Source organism: Drosophila kikkawai, chromosome 2L (assembly GCF_030179895.1).
Source record: "Drosophila kikkawai strain 14028-0561.14 chromosome 2L, DkikHiC1v2, whole genome shotgun sequence".
Classification (NCBI taxonomy): domain Eukaryota; kingdom Metazoa; phylum Arthropoda; class Insecta; order Diptera; family Drosophilidae; genus Drosophila; species Drosophila kikkawai.
In genome coordinates, this window is record NC_091728.1 from 353,533 (window position 1) to 368,778 (window position 15,246).

Sequence of the window (15,246 nt, forward strand, 5' to 3'; positions counted from 1 at the left end):
TTTCTTCCCATTTTTAAGCATAATAATTTTAATATTTAATTTTCAGACTTTAAAGTTGTTTTGTAAAAGTATTAATATATTTTTGAGAATTTCTTACGCATATTTTTCCTCGCTTTGCCTGCAATTTACAAGCTGCTTAGCTTATGAACTCTTTTCAGGATTATTTTATTTTTAATTTCCCTTTGAGAGCTTTGCATTTTATTATTTAATTATTAATTTATTCTTTATATATGTATAAAACTGAATCCCATTTAAAAGAAAACTTTTGCAAGTGTAAAAGCCGAGTAGATATAGGGAGAAAAAAAGTGTGTCTGGGTGTGAGAAACCTTTTCGCTCATTGAGTTCTGGACTCTGAACACAATTTTTGCATGTGAAAAGAAAATGGGCTATGAAAAGCAGGCAGGCAGGCAGGAAAAACATTGATGATGAAGTTGCTGCTGAAGAAGAATTCTAAAAAGCAAACTCGGGGGGCGGCGGGGGCAAAAATATGAAATGTTCATTACAGTTGACAAATATTTGCGCTGGCTGTTTGTTGGTTTTTGATTTTTCTGCATTTTATGCCCAGATCGCATTCTATTTTCCTCCGCCCTCCTGCTTCTATCGCTCGGGGGCAACTATGTAGGTTGACTTGCCACCGAAAAACCCTTCCGGGCTTTGAATCCCTCTCCCCTACGTCCTATATAGAAGGATAGAATTCTTCTGTTTCTGTTTTTGAGCTCTCCTGCATGTTTGATTAAACGCATTTGTTGCTTTTTGACGCGCGTTTGTTTGTTTGTTGTTTCTTTTTTGTATTTTTTATGGAACGGGAATACCTTTGCTTTATTTTAATTGAAAGTGTTGAATGCGTCGTGCTCCAGTTGCCAGTTAGTTTCTATGGATTTTGTTGTTTAAATATTGACTATTTATTTAGTTTAGGTGTAAAAACAACACGCTCTATATATCGTTTTTATTTTTAGTGCAAACATTACTCGTTGGCTTTGTATAATTTTCTGATTAAATATTTGCAACTGTGAGAAGTTAGAGATTCTCCACTATTTAGAATTATTCACTCCATGCAACCTCTTTAAAATATATCAGTAAAGTCATTTAAAGCTTCAAAATAAGCCTTAAAAAAGTCTTCAAAAGTAGGAATAAAATATTGTAAACAACTGTTGAACCCAAACAACTATTAAACCCAAGCTGGCCTTGCCAGCAAGACCTCTAGTGAAAATCTGCGCCCGGAAAAGCGCAGCAGCACAGTGACTTGGGGAAAGTTTGCTGTTTATTCTCGTGCCTGCCGTCAAATTGCCGGGACAGCTTTAACCCAATGGTGGCGATTGTATATAAATTTTGTGAAAATAAAATGCACAAGTAATTTTTAATAGACTCGCAACGCTTGGACGCATAATGCAGCCAAGTTTTGGCAGAGCACACGAGGTACGGGCTCGAACTTTTTAATACAACTTCAGAGTTGCATTTGCATGACTTAGGCAAAAGTTTTTTGTTAGACCCCCCTTTAACCCCTTGCAGCCCAGCACCCCGCGGCACAGTTGACGATCTCGAAGTCGGGCAAATAAACAATTTTTCAATGAAGAAAATTCCCTTCTCCATTCCTGCCAAAAATGCAAAAATCTTTATAAATATTCAAATTCCTTTGCAGCAGCAGGAGTCAACTCGAACTTGGCTTTTAAAAACTTTATACATATAAACAGAAGAGGTCAAAATAATAGGTTACTTTTGCAAATAAAATTTTAAATTAAGATTTAATTAAAATAAAAAGATTTAAAGATGCTTCAGAAGGAGTTAATAGTTCCTTCATCGGTAAGAATCTTTTTCCTTTCCACTTGGAAATTGTAATTCAAATGTAGATCAATCTGAAGAAAAATAGTTTTAAAATCTTCCCAAATGTTAATAAATTCTTCGGTACAAAAATTAAGATTGCTCTTATTATCTTGACCGCAGCTGTCTACATATATTTTACAGGACCTGTGATGTTTATTTTAATTCTCGCTCTCTAGCTCCGGTCTGCTGGAAGTCAGAGTTATTATATAAAAATAGTCAAGGGTGAGGCGGTAAGGGAAGGGACAGTGGAGGAAAGGAGTAAACTTCTGGCAAAAGTTTTTCTTGGCAATTGAAAAGCCAACTTCAATGGCATTTCCCATACGATTCCCTCTCTTTCTCTCTCTGTGTATGTGTGTTATTTTTGTGTTAGCTGCAAGTGCTGTGCAAATATCTTTTTGTGTCACGTCTGGAAATTCAGTTAAGAGGTTGAGGTCAATACGAGGTCGAAAGCGACAGCCAGGTGCAACCAAGGCAATGGAGTTTCTTTTGGGCGAAACTCCCCAGAATGTGACAATTATTTTCAGAAAATACACTTCATTTGTGTCAAGTTTTTGTGGAAGCCTTTTATGATTTATGCAAATGAAGCAGATGAAGAAAGAAATACAAATCTTCTCTGAAGTAAAAACACAATAATGCTCCGTCCAATTAAAATTTTAGTTTGTGTCTAGATAAAACCATTTCAGCTTAGTTGTTTCCGGGGAGATATAGCAGCATTAATCAGTAAATATTTTTTAAATACCTATACCCTATTTTATACTCGTCAAAAAAGATACAAAAATCGATTAGTTGCTTCCCAAAATAAGAACCCTCTGAATTAGGAACCTCCAGGTTCTAGCCCCATAGCGGGAGCTGTTACAATCTCCGGTGCCGCCAAAATCACCGCCACCCACCGCCATCTGGAGCACACTTGCGACATGTGTGGTTCGGTTCGGCGGAGTGAATTGGTGGGGCAACCACCTGTCGCGGGCGGAACCCCAATAAATAAGTCGCAGACAGTCGGCAGGAGTGAATGAGAGGCGGCACTGCGGCTCGTAGCTCGAAGCTGGCACATTTTAATAACTTTTTGACGCCTCCCTAACACACACGCAGAGGGCACCCACTTCTTCTTTCGGGGAAAGTCCCTCCCTCGGCAGTAGGCGCGCGTTTCATGTTATTGAAGTCGTAAATAAAAAGGTTGCCGCCCGGGCGCGCTCGAATGTATGCTACATTAAATTGCGGTTGGCGTGTAAATAAGATTTTCGTGTTAAGTTGCACGAAAGATGCCGCTCGAATTTAATTAAAAATCGTGTGTGGCGAGAGCAGTCGCCACGTGATGGGTTGTGTCGTCGTCTATAGGCCAAAATAAGACTTTTCTTTTTTATTTGGAAGTGCTCAAAATGCATTAAAGAAGTGTTGAATTGGGCTTTCAAGCTGGGCTTGTCATTATTATTGGGAGTATCCCCATATACTTCTTAAATATAATTTAATTTGATAGTAAGATAAGAGTCTGAAGAGTTATTTAAGCTGCACATATTACTTCAGGTTGGGAAATATTTTCTGTATTACTTAGAAAGTACACTATGCATTAGAATACATTTCTAATTATTAAAGACATCCATTCTTCTCCTATTTTTTTAAACTAATTTTTCCTCACTTTATTGATTTATTTTATTTCCTCACTTTTAGCCCCTTTAATTGTTAGGTTTATCTTCCAAGTGCATAAGTTAGAACTCCATTTAAACACACATAAATAAGCACTAGTCTCAAAATCAATTAGATTTAAACTCTCCCTTTTTATTACCACTTTCCATCGGTCTCAGATTGATTTTATTTGCCTGGCAAAGCCCTTTTTAGTTATTTATTTAATTTGAAGCAAGGACCAACACGACGAAAGTTTCTACGATTCACCAGTGACGCTGCTGCTGCCTTCTGCTGCTGCAGTAAACCGATTTTGCGAAATTAATTTATAAGGTCCTGGGGAAGGCTAGGAGCAAGGACGAGACTGCACAATTGGCTTAAATTGTTCATGAAATGCAATGAAATGAAGTAAGAAAAAGTCATTTTAATATTGCGGCATTTGCGGCGCGGCGAAACGAGGCAGTGGGCAGAGGGCAGAGAGCACACAAAAACGGGTCAAGGATGCTGCTGCGCTGCTCGGAAAGGACAACGCCGGTTGACAAGGCTCAGGCTTTGGTTTCTACCACCGCCCAACCCCCCACTTCGGCCTGCTTTTCTCGCTGTGTGCTCTGGCCTCTGCGGATTTGCAATTAATGTTGCCTTCAACTTTGGCCCCGCCGCCTTTTTTCTGCACTCGCGCCACGCCCACACTGTAAATTTGCTTAAATGAAAGTGCGAGCGCGAATTTAATTAGAATCCGCTCCTTGGGTTTGAGCCTGGCTATCTGTAGGATCTGTTTCACTTGGCCGGATCGAGGTCGGTTCCCTGTACCATCTTTCCCTTTTATTGTTTTTTCTTTTTTTCAATTTTCCACGTGATGCTAATTGTTGTTGTTGGGCTGCCGCCACTGCAAGTGAAGTTAATGTAAACTTGAGCAAATTAGTTCAATTTACTAAATGGGGTAAGCAAAGAAAAAAGCACTTTAAGAACGCTTTAAGTTAAGGTTTTTTTTTCTGATTTTTTTGTGGGGTTGTTCCTTGTTAGCAATTTAAAATTGGTATATTTATTGCTATTATTTTACATTTTTTTTTAATTTATTGCAATTTTACAAGATTGCTTAACCAATATTTGTTTAAATAAATATTCGTATTAGCTTTATTCCACTTTGTTGGCTTATTAAAACCCATGTTTAGTTTACTTTTTAAACCTTTTAAAAATTCAAATTGATTCAATGTAATCTCTTCCTGTTTTTCAACAAATTGTAGCCAATACTCTTTGATTTCCATTTGTTTGTGACACTAGTGACACAAAATAACGAAACAAGGACAATGTTAAAGGCCCTCTCCCTGCGTGTTCCCTCTGTAAAAGTTGCCTATCAAAAATATTTGTACAATCTGGAACAAACACTAGCATAGAAACATACATTTCGTGGTCGACGTAGGCAACGACAATTGAATAATATATGATATAATAATAAAAACTAACACCAGGCCAGGACGATAGACGAGGGAAGGCACAAAGGAGTGGAGAAGGAACCACAGCATACAGGCAGTATAAATAAAATAAAATACGGCAGCGCATAAAGGATGAAAAATATAAAAAACAGGGAAAGAAAGTGGAGAAAAAAAATATATATTTACAATGTTTATTGTTGTGCTTCGTTGAGCGCAAATACATTTCGTATGCAAATACCAAATGTGATTCAGTATGCAGCTCTCCGCCATCTCTGCATGCGTGAGTGTGTGTGTGTGTGTGTGTGTGGGCGACACACATGCATTTGGGAGTGGGAGTGAAAGTGGAAAAGGCTACGGCCAGGACCTTAAACACACTTTCTAACCAGAAATCGAAGTGGATTTTATGGCGTTTGCCTACCCTTTGCCGGAGCTTCTTTGACAACTTTGAGTTTGGTCCTGGGCTAATTGCTGCCGTTTGGGCCAATATCCTTGCCAGGCTCTCCTTTGGTCTCCTTTTTGCCCTTCTCACTTTCCAGAACTCATACTCTGTGTTAATTCAGTGCACGTGTTGAACTCATCCTTGGCACTGTCCAAAAAAATGGAGAGTGCCTTAAGAACTTCTGGTTTTTATTTTAAATCATTTCAAATTAGAACAAAATCTTTGGGAATGTTTTACTATAGTTAAACATTTTCCTGAATATTTAATAAACTTTAAAAATTGTAAATTCACATATATCTATTTTTCTGCAAGTGTAACCCAGCGAAAACTGGGACGCATAAAGCAGAACTAGATCTAGAGCCCCTAACGAGACCCTTCACCGCCTTTTTCGCAACAGCTCCTGCTGTCCCGCCCCGCCCCGCTTCCCAGTCACAAGTTGTTAAAAACTAATCAATCTTTCAAACTTGACTAAAGGTTTTGCCTTCGCTTTGACTGACTTTGACGCGCCACGCCCTCAAAAAACACTCGTCCGCCCGTCCAGCCCCCCTATATGCGTGTGACTCTGTGTGTTCCAGTTGTGTTTCAGTTTTTTTTTTTCACGCCAGTCGCGTTTTTTCTGCTGCCGGAAAATCCAGCACGAGTTGGGCCTTAAATCACATTCAGTTGGCGGAGGAACAGGGGAAAGGGGAAAGGGGACACTGGGGGACCGACTTCCCCTGCAAAGTGTCAGTTGTGCTTTATGGAATGTTGCCATTGACACATTCAGCGATTGGAGGACCCACCTCCTTCGATTAGCCATCGATTGCCACAACCAATTTGCGGTTGATTTCTCTGAAGGTTACCTCGCCACTCGATCCTCTGGGCTCTGCGGCTTGATTGATGTGCATGTGTGCACACAGGTGTGGTGTGTGTGCGAGTGTGTGCCTATCTACCTATCATGGCCAAGCGACTGGAAACTAATTGCTGAATAATTGAACAAAAGTTACTTTTAAGTGAGTTCACGGCTTGGATACATATGGAAGGTGTTTTGATTATAAGTATTTCTTTGATGACCAAATAGTTAGGAATTTCAGAGCAGCGAAGCAGAAAGAACGGGGTGATCTATCCTTAAAAAGACTCACTCTTCTTAAATAGCCAACTTCCCTTGCATTTAGCCTTAAAGCTGGCTTCTCTACTTAGCCAGACGTACCTCCTGAAGTGAAAATGCCAAACTGCACTTGGTTTCCAGCTGCGTTTGCATTCCAAAGCCACTCATAAGGTATTATTATTATTACTATTAGTTTTGTTCTGATAAATGTAAACGAATGGATTAAGCGAAGGGCAGAGCTCAAGGACCTTTTTATCCCTGTAAAGAGCGCATATTAAATATTTCCCCGTATTTATGTGCACATATATTTTAAGTACTCTGCTGCTGAATCCTTCATCTTGGGATCAAGCGCATTTTTTTCGGCGAGTTTCACATTGCAATTGGCAACTGCTTTGGCTTTGGCTTTGGCTCTGGCTCTGGCCCGGGCTCTCTGGCTTGGCATCTCGCAAATTGCTCAGTGAGCTGCTAAACATGCCAAACAATGCTGAGAGTTGCAAATTGAATAGATATGATACAGCTACCCGATTCCGATTCAAGTGCACACGTGCTTATGCACAGATCTGACGCGGAGTTCAGTTATCAAATTTAAATTAAAATATTATGCAGTTAAATAAAAAATATTCTGCAGTTTCCAATTAATTTTTAACAATTTCTTTATCCAATTTGAAGGTTTCCTAAAAATTTAAATGGATAAATTTTATCTGCAAAAATCTCTATGAAAATATTGAAATATTTTCCATTGACAGTGCCATGGTTATCCCCCTGAGTTAATACCCAACGCCCCTATTAGTGCGAACACAATCGTAATATGTAGTTCATTCTTACGCGATGCTTATGTGGAGATAAAGAAATATCTGGCAACAACACAGCCAAATTGTTGCCAAAGCCGCCGATTGTCAGATTTTTCGGGGGCTCAGAGCTTCCCTCCCTGTCTGTTGCTCGGTTTGAAGCGTTGTGCATATCCTTGAAATAACAAGTTTAAAGGCATGCGCCATTCCCATGCCAGGATAACTGGATTCCCTCTTTGGCGCCATGAATTCGCTGGCACATGCGAGCGAGCGGGGGCTCGACGGGGCGTGAAGGTAGTTGCTGATTGAGGGATTGAGCGTAAAAATCGAAAACAGCGGCGGCAATTTTCACGTTTTTCACGCCCGCCACTTTTTCTTTTCCCCCTCTTAAATACCCTTTTGCGAGGCACCTAGCTCTCTTCGCATATATTATTCTGCGGAATTAATTTTAATAATATTATTGGTTACAGCAGTAATTATTTTCTATTTGTATCGAATTACGTATGAAATTTAATTTGTTTTACCTTTGTTGCCTGGAGCACTTTATGTTTTGGGTATAATGAAGCTAAGCATTCTTACATTTTAAATATAAAAAATTAATCTGACAACCTAAATAAATTTCTTTTTAGCCAGAAAAAGTAATGATGGTCCTGTAATGTGGAATCTCTGCAAAATGCACGAAAGCGGTTATGTGTTCAAGTCAAATCGATGGGGATGGATAAGTGGAAGCGGACAAACTAAAAACTTTTTTGATTCTTATGAAAATTGCAATGCCGAATGCTTGAATTCAACAACATCTTCTTGATGAAGACAACTTTTGGTAAGTAAACAAAATAAACATTTTAATTTCGATATATTTATAAGAGAATATACCCCGAATTGAGGTTTCCAGGCAGCTGATTCCGATGCGAGAGCAAACACAATTCGTGGTCCGCTTTCATTTTGCTTCCTTGGGCCCATTGTTGTTGTGCTGTTTTCCTTTATTTTCGGGAGGGAAAGGGAAAACAAAAATTACATTTCGTTACCGTTCGCTCCTCAATGGGTTTTGGGTTCCGAGTTTGGGTTTGGGTTTTCAGGGTGTGGATTGCGATGTGCGGTATTCGAATATTGACAGACAATATTTTTGTGCGACTCGGGCAGAAGCGTAGTATATTTTTTGGGGCTCCCTGCGAGTGTGTAGGTGCGAGTGCGGATGATGCCCGTTGTAAAACTACAGTCAACGTTGGAGGAGCATGAAATCAATTTGATGCACGCTGCTTGGTTAAGCGTTTTCGATGCAATTTTTATTGGCAACTGTTTCGCCGGTTGGCTCTTCATCGCTGCTCCTCGTCGTCGTCCGGGTCCTCGTCCTCGCCCTCTGCTCGGTCCCTACCCACGGTGCGCCTGCATTTTATACTCGTTTCCCCCATCGACAGCCTCGTCCCATCCGCTCCTCAGATGTTGCCGGCAAATGAAATAAAATCAAAGTATCGCAGCAATTGCGTCAATTGTGCGAGTGCACCGAAAAAATATCATATGTTTTTGTATAATTAGTCTAAACGAAACATTGAGAGACTCACAAAATCACAAAAATGGAAAACTATTTGAATTCTATATAAATTGTGGCTGAACACTGAAGTATTATATTATATCATGGGGATCTTAAAGAGTCTAGTTTGCTAGGTTTCTCACATGAGACTCCTTTGAACACATAGAAGTACTGAAACAAAAGCTTACAAGAAACTTAACATTACATACGAAATTCTTGTTCAAGAAATTACTTTTAAATGCTAAAGTGCCTGCGGTTTTTCCTTGGTGTAACTCCCAGAGTTGCCCTGAGCCCCATTCCATCTTCTGCTGGCAAATGTCCCCTGGTCCTGAAATCATTCGCTCATCCCTCGCCCCCTCCGACCCGGGGTCTGAGCTACAGCCGACTTGCAGCGACTTAATTTCAAAAGCTGTTACGGCAATCAACGCAGCTGCCTGGGGCGCCTCCGAAGTGGAGGCTCCACGGCCAGTAAGAGCCAGATAGATGGGCTTTCCAATAAAAGCGTAAAGCTTTAAGTTGTCCCGACCGACGACTGTGTGTCCCCTATTGATCGAATCGGGGTTTAATTGGAACATTTTATTAGTCCTTTTACAGTCCATCGATTTCCGGAATGGCAAAGGGGTAGAAGCAGCTAAAAAACTTGGAAACTTAAGTCGATCTCCTAGTGAACTTTTAAGGATAATCGATGGCAAATGAAAGTAATTGACAAAGTTTGAAACTCTTAAGCGGGAACATTTGTTTTTGTTTTATTTTCTAACATGAACATTTAAAAAGCAATATAAATTCAAACAAGAGTTTATTTCTAGCTTGAAAAGGCATCAATCAAAAGTTAAAATACCTTCGATGACCTGAGAGTAACCCTCTTTTTCCTTTTCCCCCACAACTATCACCTTTTCGCTTCTAGCACTTTGTCAGTTTGACAATTTTCAAATCAAGCAATTGCGCTTTTGACTAAAATATATAACATGGCACTATATAACCAGTCCAGAACCGTTTGGATCCGCATCCGGGGCGCAGTCAGCCAGCCACAGCAACCGCAGCAAAGATTACGACTCCCACACTTCCTTCGCCCCGCTTTTTTCACCCCCATGGATGACCTCTACACCCCCCTGCCTCCCACAGAAAGCATCCCCAGTCTGGTTAAGGTCAAATGACAGTTGTAGTTGGTTGGCAGCTCCTGCTGCCGCCCGCTTTTCGCCAGGTGTAAATTATAACGCGCATTGTGGAGCTGCCAGTAACAGATCCAATTCCCAGCCAATCTACACTGAGGAAACATTTATTCAGATTTAAAGGGAAATAGAGTTAAAGCAATTTTTCCTACTAAGAGATATATAAAAGAAATAGAACCTTTTAGAGTGAAACTATAGCCATAAAGAGCAGTTCTTTCATTCCCATTTTAATCTTATCCACGGGTAACTGGTCTTGCTAGCTTGACCAATTTTTCTCTCAGTGCTACATCTCTCTCTTGGCGATTCGAACCGCCCCTTGTTGTGGTTTCACCTGGTAAAAAGCCATCCGAACGTCACAAAAAATGACACTTAGCGCGCCATGATGCTGATTTATGGCTTAGGCAATGAGAATTTATTGACTTGGCAGCGGGTCACCGTCGACATTTGTCCCTTCCACCCCCCCGAATTTTCCACCTGTCCCAGCTCGTTCGGTTCACCGCTTGCAGCCACATAAAGGGCGGATATGCCTTTATAATCCCAGGCAAATCTTTAAATCATCATCAGCTTTAAGGATCCGAAATTGATTTGAGTGGCAGGGAAAGGCAGCCGGCAGCCAGGCAGAGGAACATATATAGTGTATAGATGTAGATTGAGAAAAACAATTGCCTGAAAACGAAAAACTTTCGTTGAAAACTTTCGAAAGTCTCTGCTCGCTGCACAAAATGGTAAATTTTGCTATTTATATTTATTCGGAGAAGGCAAAAAGAAGGAAATAAAAGGCAGCATTGAAATGGAAATGATTTGCAGGAACCTTTTGCTCCGCTGTCTGTCTGTCCGTTTGTCTGCCATTTTCACAGCTTTCCATCTTTTCTTCTTTTATTTTGGCGGCGCACTTTCTCCGCCCCGAAAACGTGACAAAATTAAACCAATAAAATGGATGAGAACGACGAAGCTCAACGACAGCATATGAATCAAGAAACAGAATTGAATAGTGGCATGGCGCCCAGAAAGGTGCATTGAAAGGTAGAAGCCCCAAGTAAAAGATACGACTTAAAAGAAGTTTTCCAATTTTATTTACAATAACTTATTTACAATAACTTGTTATCCAAATATATATTTTGTTTGTTTAATAATGTCTACAAATAAATAATTAATTAATTAATTAGTATTTTTAATCAATAAAATTGAAGAAGGAATTTCCTAAAATAATCAAATTTAATATGATATAATAGAGTTAACAAAATAATAGTAACACTCTAAAATTAATCACTAAAAATACAATTAGGTTGACCAGTTAAAGCTAATCATTATAATCCTTTACGTAAAGAATAATATACATTATAAATAACCATATAATTTAAAACTTGTAAAAAATATGTAAATGCTTTCAGTTTATGAGTCTTCATTTAGCATTCCGCTGTCCTTTCAAAGCTTTTTGCTCATATTGCTAACAAGCATGCTTTTAAAATGGCAACTAAAGACTCTTCTGTTCCTCTCAAAGTAAAACCGAAAGAATAACAAAAAGTATGGCATAGTTTTCTGCTTGGCAGCTGTTCTTGGTTACCTTTTCCTTTTATATATATATTTTTTTTGCAGCTCGAGAATGCTACCTTTTGCCTCACACTAAAAAAAACCCTAGATTTGTTATTATTATAATTATTTTTGTAAATTCTGATTCTAAAAAATGTTTTTTAAGGTCTTTTCCCTTCAGTATTAAGTATAAAAAAATTTAAAATATTGATTTTATAAGATATCAAAGAACTTCTCAATCGGAAAATGTTTATTATTAAATGTTGATGTAATTTTGTTGGACAAATCAAATAGTAATATATCCATAACTAAGCCAAAAATGCATTAATTTCAGTTCGGAAAGCTTTTCTATACTAGTTTTTCCTAGGTTAACAAATCTGCATACTAAATTGAAAATCAAATTTTAGGTCAAATTTTGAAAAAAATCATGATGTAACCCCTTTCATTTTTTTGCAAAAATGGCTCAAAATTAAATTACGTCCGGACATGGCTAGAAAGACGCGCCTGGTGATGCTGATCAAGAATATATATGGTTTATGGGGTCGGAAATGACTGCTTCCCAAAATAAAATCAAAATACCCTTCAGGAAGACTGGAAATTTTTGATGCTGATTAAGAATATATATGATTTATTGGGTCGGAAATGAGCCCTTCACTGCTTTCCTTTCACTCTAAGGAAACCCAAAAACATGTTTTTCCTAATTGATGCATTTTTGTGAGGTATATTTCATATAATTTTTCTCTGTGCACTCCTTCAACCAAGTTGAATGGACCAAACAGCCAGCAGCCTTCGCCTTGGCACACATTTTATGTTTTCGCCCCATCCATTGTTTGCCTGGGCGGCCGTGTGTATGATGTGGAAATTAAATACTTTGCTTGAAATGCTATCCCCGACGACTGTCGAGCGCGGAGGCGTGGCAGCAGTAGTAGGAGCAGAAGCAGGAGCAGGGCCAGGCGCTGGAGGTTTTCGGTAGTGACAGAAGGACAGGCAGGCAGGCAGGCAGCCCCATGACAAGGCAGCGAGGCAGCTGAGCTGAGCAGCAACTTGTTAGCTCCCCTCGCCGGCGCTTTCACTCTCGCTGGGAAAATTGTGCAACATTTCCGAGATGCCTTTCTTCTTCCTGCGAGCCGTTGTTGAGTAATTAAAATGCAAAGCAAAGTGCAGCAATTTGAGCCTAATTATAATGGCAGAGCATAAAAGTTGCCGTGCTGGTTGGGAATCAGCAAACAGAGGATGGTTTAACCGACATGCCCCGACAATGCTGCGGCTTTCGTCGCGCAACATTTTCAATTTCGTTTCGAGAAATTGAATGTCACTGAAAATGGCCGCAGAAAAGTGGGGGGAAAAGCGGGTAAAGCTGTGACTGTGACCTGACCCCTCTCGGCAGCTGTTCTAGATTTCGTGGCCCCCTTTTACTATTTCGCGCTCTTCATTATAAATATTATCTGTATGCACATCATATTCCCTGCACACTCGACATTTTAATGCAAATATTATATAAACTATGTGTGTATGTAAATTTGGCCAAAAATTACTGGAAAGCCACAAATATGCGGCAAGGGTCAAACATTTTTCGGGTATAAATATTTAATGTGCCATGAAATGAGTAGGCGAAAAGGGAAAGGGCTCTTTTCCGAAAGGCTAACGAAAGTGTCAGTCGAGTTGAACGATGCGTTGCCCACTTACTCCAAATTCGCTTCGTCGGCCAAGCAAAAAAAAAAAAAGAATTAATGGCAAACCAAAAAATGTTTGGATATTGAAATCAGATCAGAAATCATATAAAATAGGGAATTGTTAGGGGACTAAAAAATATTTAATTCTGAAAATGATTCTGTTTATTTTTCGTCATTATTTAACAAAAATGCGCAGAGCATCGACAAATAATTAAAAAATGAATCAAATTAAATCAATATTCATGTTATTCTTTTGTTACAAGTTATATAAAAAATGGCCTGCATAAAAAGCCACCAGAAATATAAAATCTGGAAATAATCCCTCATCACAATCATTAAAACAATATTGTCTCTCTCTTGTGGCCCTCAATGTTACCCACTCAGATACTTACCTTTTTCGCTGCCCCACAAAAACTTGGGCAATCAAATTCATCACTCTCGTTCTCACCTGACCAGGTGTTGGCCTTCCTTAACCCACCCCAAAAACGCCAAAGTTTATTTGATACTTTTTCTAACATTTCTCCTCCTTGGCTGTTGCTGTTGCTTTCCCTTTTTGTATTTATTTACATATATAAAGTACATTTCAGCTGTGCGAAAACTTGCCTGGAAAAGTTGAACTTGTTGCACAGTTTCTTGACTTTTCTCTGGGATTTTTCCTGCCCAACGCAGTAATTAATTGTGTCCTTTCTGCGAAGCAGCACTTATAAATATACACGCAACGAATACTTTTATTTTGCTTTTTTTGTAACCACAAATTTTTACAAAAAAGACAAAAGCCGGAAGGGGGCTGAGTGGGAAATGTAAACAGCTTGAAATATAATTAAGTATGCGTCCTGTTGAACCTTTGAGGGGGCCCAAGAACAAAAGTTTATTTTTTCTGAATTATTTTTGTTCTTTGCCGCCGCCGCCGCCGTATTTCAAGTTTTAATTTACGCATTTTCATGGCAATCAAGCGTAATTGCAGCTGAGGGATGGACTAAGCCAGGAAAGTCGGCTGAAAGTTTAGCTAATTTACAAAGGGGTTATTTGTCGAAGGTAAGAGTTTTCTGTATTGCTTAAAAAATAAGAAAATAAATTTAATTTAAGTTTAACCCCACAGAATGCAAAGCGCATAATAAGAAAGATATTTTAGCCATTTCCTTTTATTCAATATTTGTATAAAAAGTAAATAAATAATTTACAAATTATTCATAATCTAATCCCTAAAATAACCCAATATTTTATAATTCCAATTTCAGACCTGTTGCTGCAAATCACGACGAACGTTGGAAATAATGACACTGTGGAAAAGCTTGTTGACTACTCAAGTGGCACGTCGGTTTATTTCCCAGGATAATGTCTCTTTTTCCCCATTTTTTGGATAAGCATGAAGTCCTGCGAAATGCTCTTTAGACGGCCAAACGGTGCAACTTTAAGAGCTCAACCAATTTCGGGGAGTGGGTAATTGTCACAATTGTTCAAAATGGTTTAGGGTTTTCTTGTTTTATGGTTTTCAGCTTCTTTTTTATTTACTCACTTTAAGCCTTTAAGGGCAGCGCTCTCTTGCAAGCTTGCAAGATAAGAGAACGATAGAGCTTACCTTCCACAAAACTCTCTTAAGCTGCTCTCTTAACTGCTCTCTTCATTCAGCGCAGTAAACATGTCTGAGGAATCCAAGCTTCTGATAAGAATTTTCCTCCAACAGCTGTTTTGGCGGCAGAGCTTTTCAAGGAAATTTATTACAAGAACGAGTTTTCTTTTTTGATTGAATATAAATTGAAATTGAAAGTAAATTGAAAGTGCATTAAAAAACATATTAGTTAAGGGAATAACTTTAGCCCGAAACTAAACTAATGAATTAGTTTTGCGACTTAGTTTTTATTATTTCAAAAAATTAAATCATCAAATCAATTTGTTTTTCTAAACTATGATTAAATGTCTAATGGATCCTTTCGAGATACTTTTAATATTAAAGTATGTTTGCTAAATTTGTAATTGTAATTTGTTAATTTTAATTTCACATTATATCATATAAAAAAAAGAAAACTCCACACACCAGAAAACCTTCTATTTCTATTACAATTTTCACATTGCGTATACGCAACGTTGGCATCTAACAGGCAAAGGCAACATTTGCTGCTACAACGAAAAAACTAGAAAAGCTGCTGAGTTACAACTTAGA

The 15,246-nt window shown here is 38.7% G+C and overlaps 1 long non-coding RNA gene across 1 annotated transcript in view; it reads left to right on the forward strand.

The window, feature by feature from the left end:
* The window catches only part of LOC138927877 (uncharacterized), a 49,105-nt gene extending 34,295 nt beyond the window's left edge, over positions 1–14,810 (forward strand). The window contains exons 2-3 of the long non-coding RNA XR_011444316.1: positions 7,815–8,005; positions 14,324–14,810. This is a non-coding gene — a long non-coding RNA (uncharacterized lncRNA). The remainder of the gene's footprint in view (positions 1–7,814; positions 8,006–14,323) is intronic.
* The last annotated feature ends 436 nt before the right edge of the window (positions 14,811–15,246 follow it).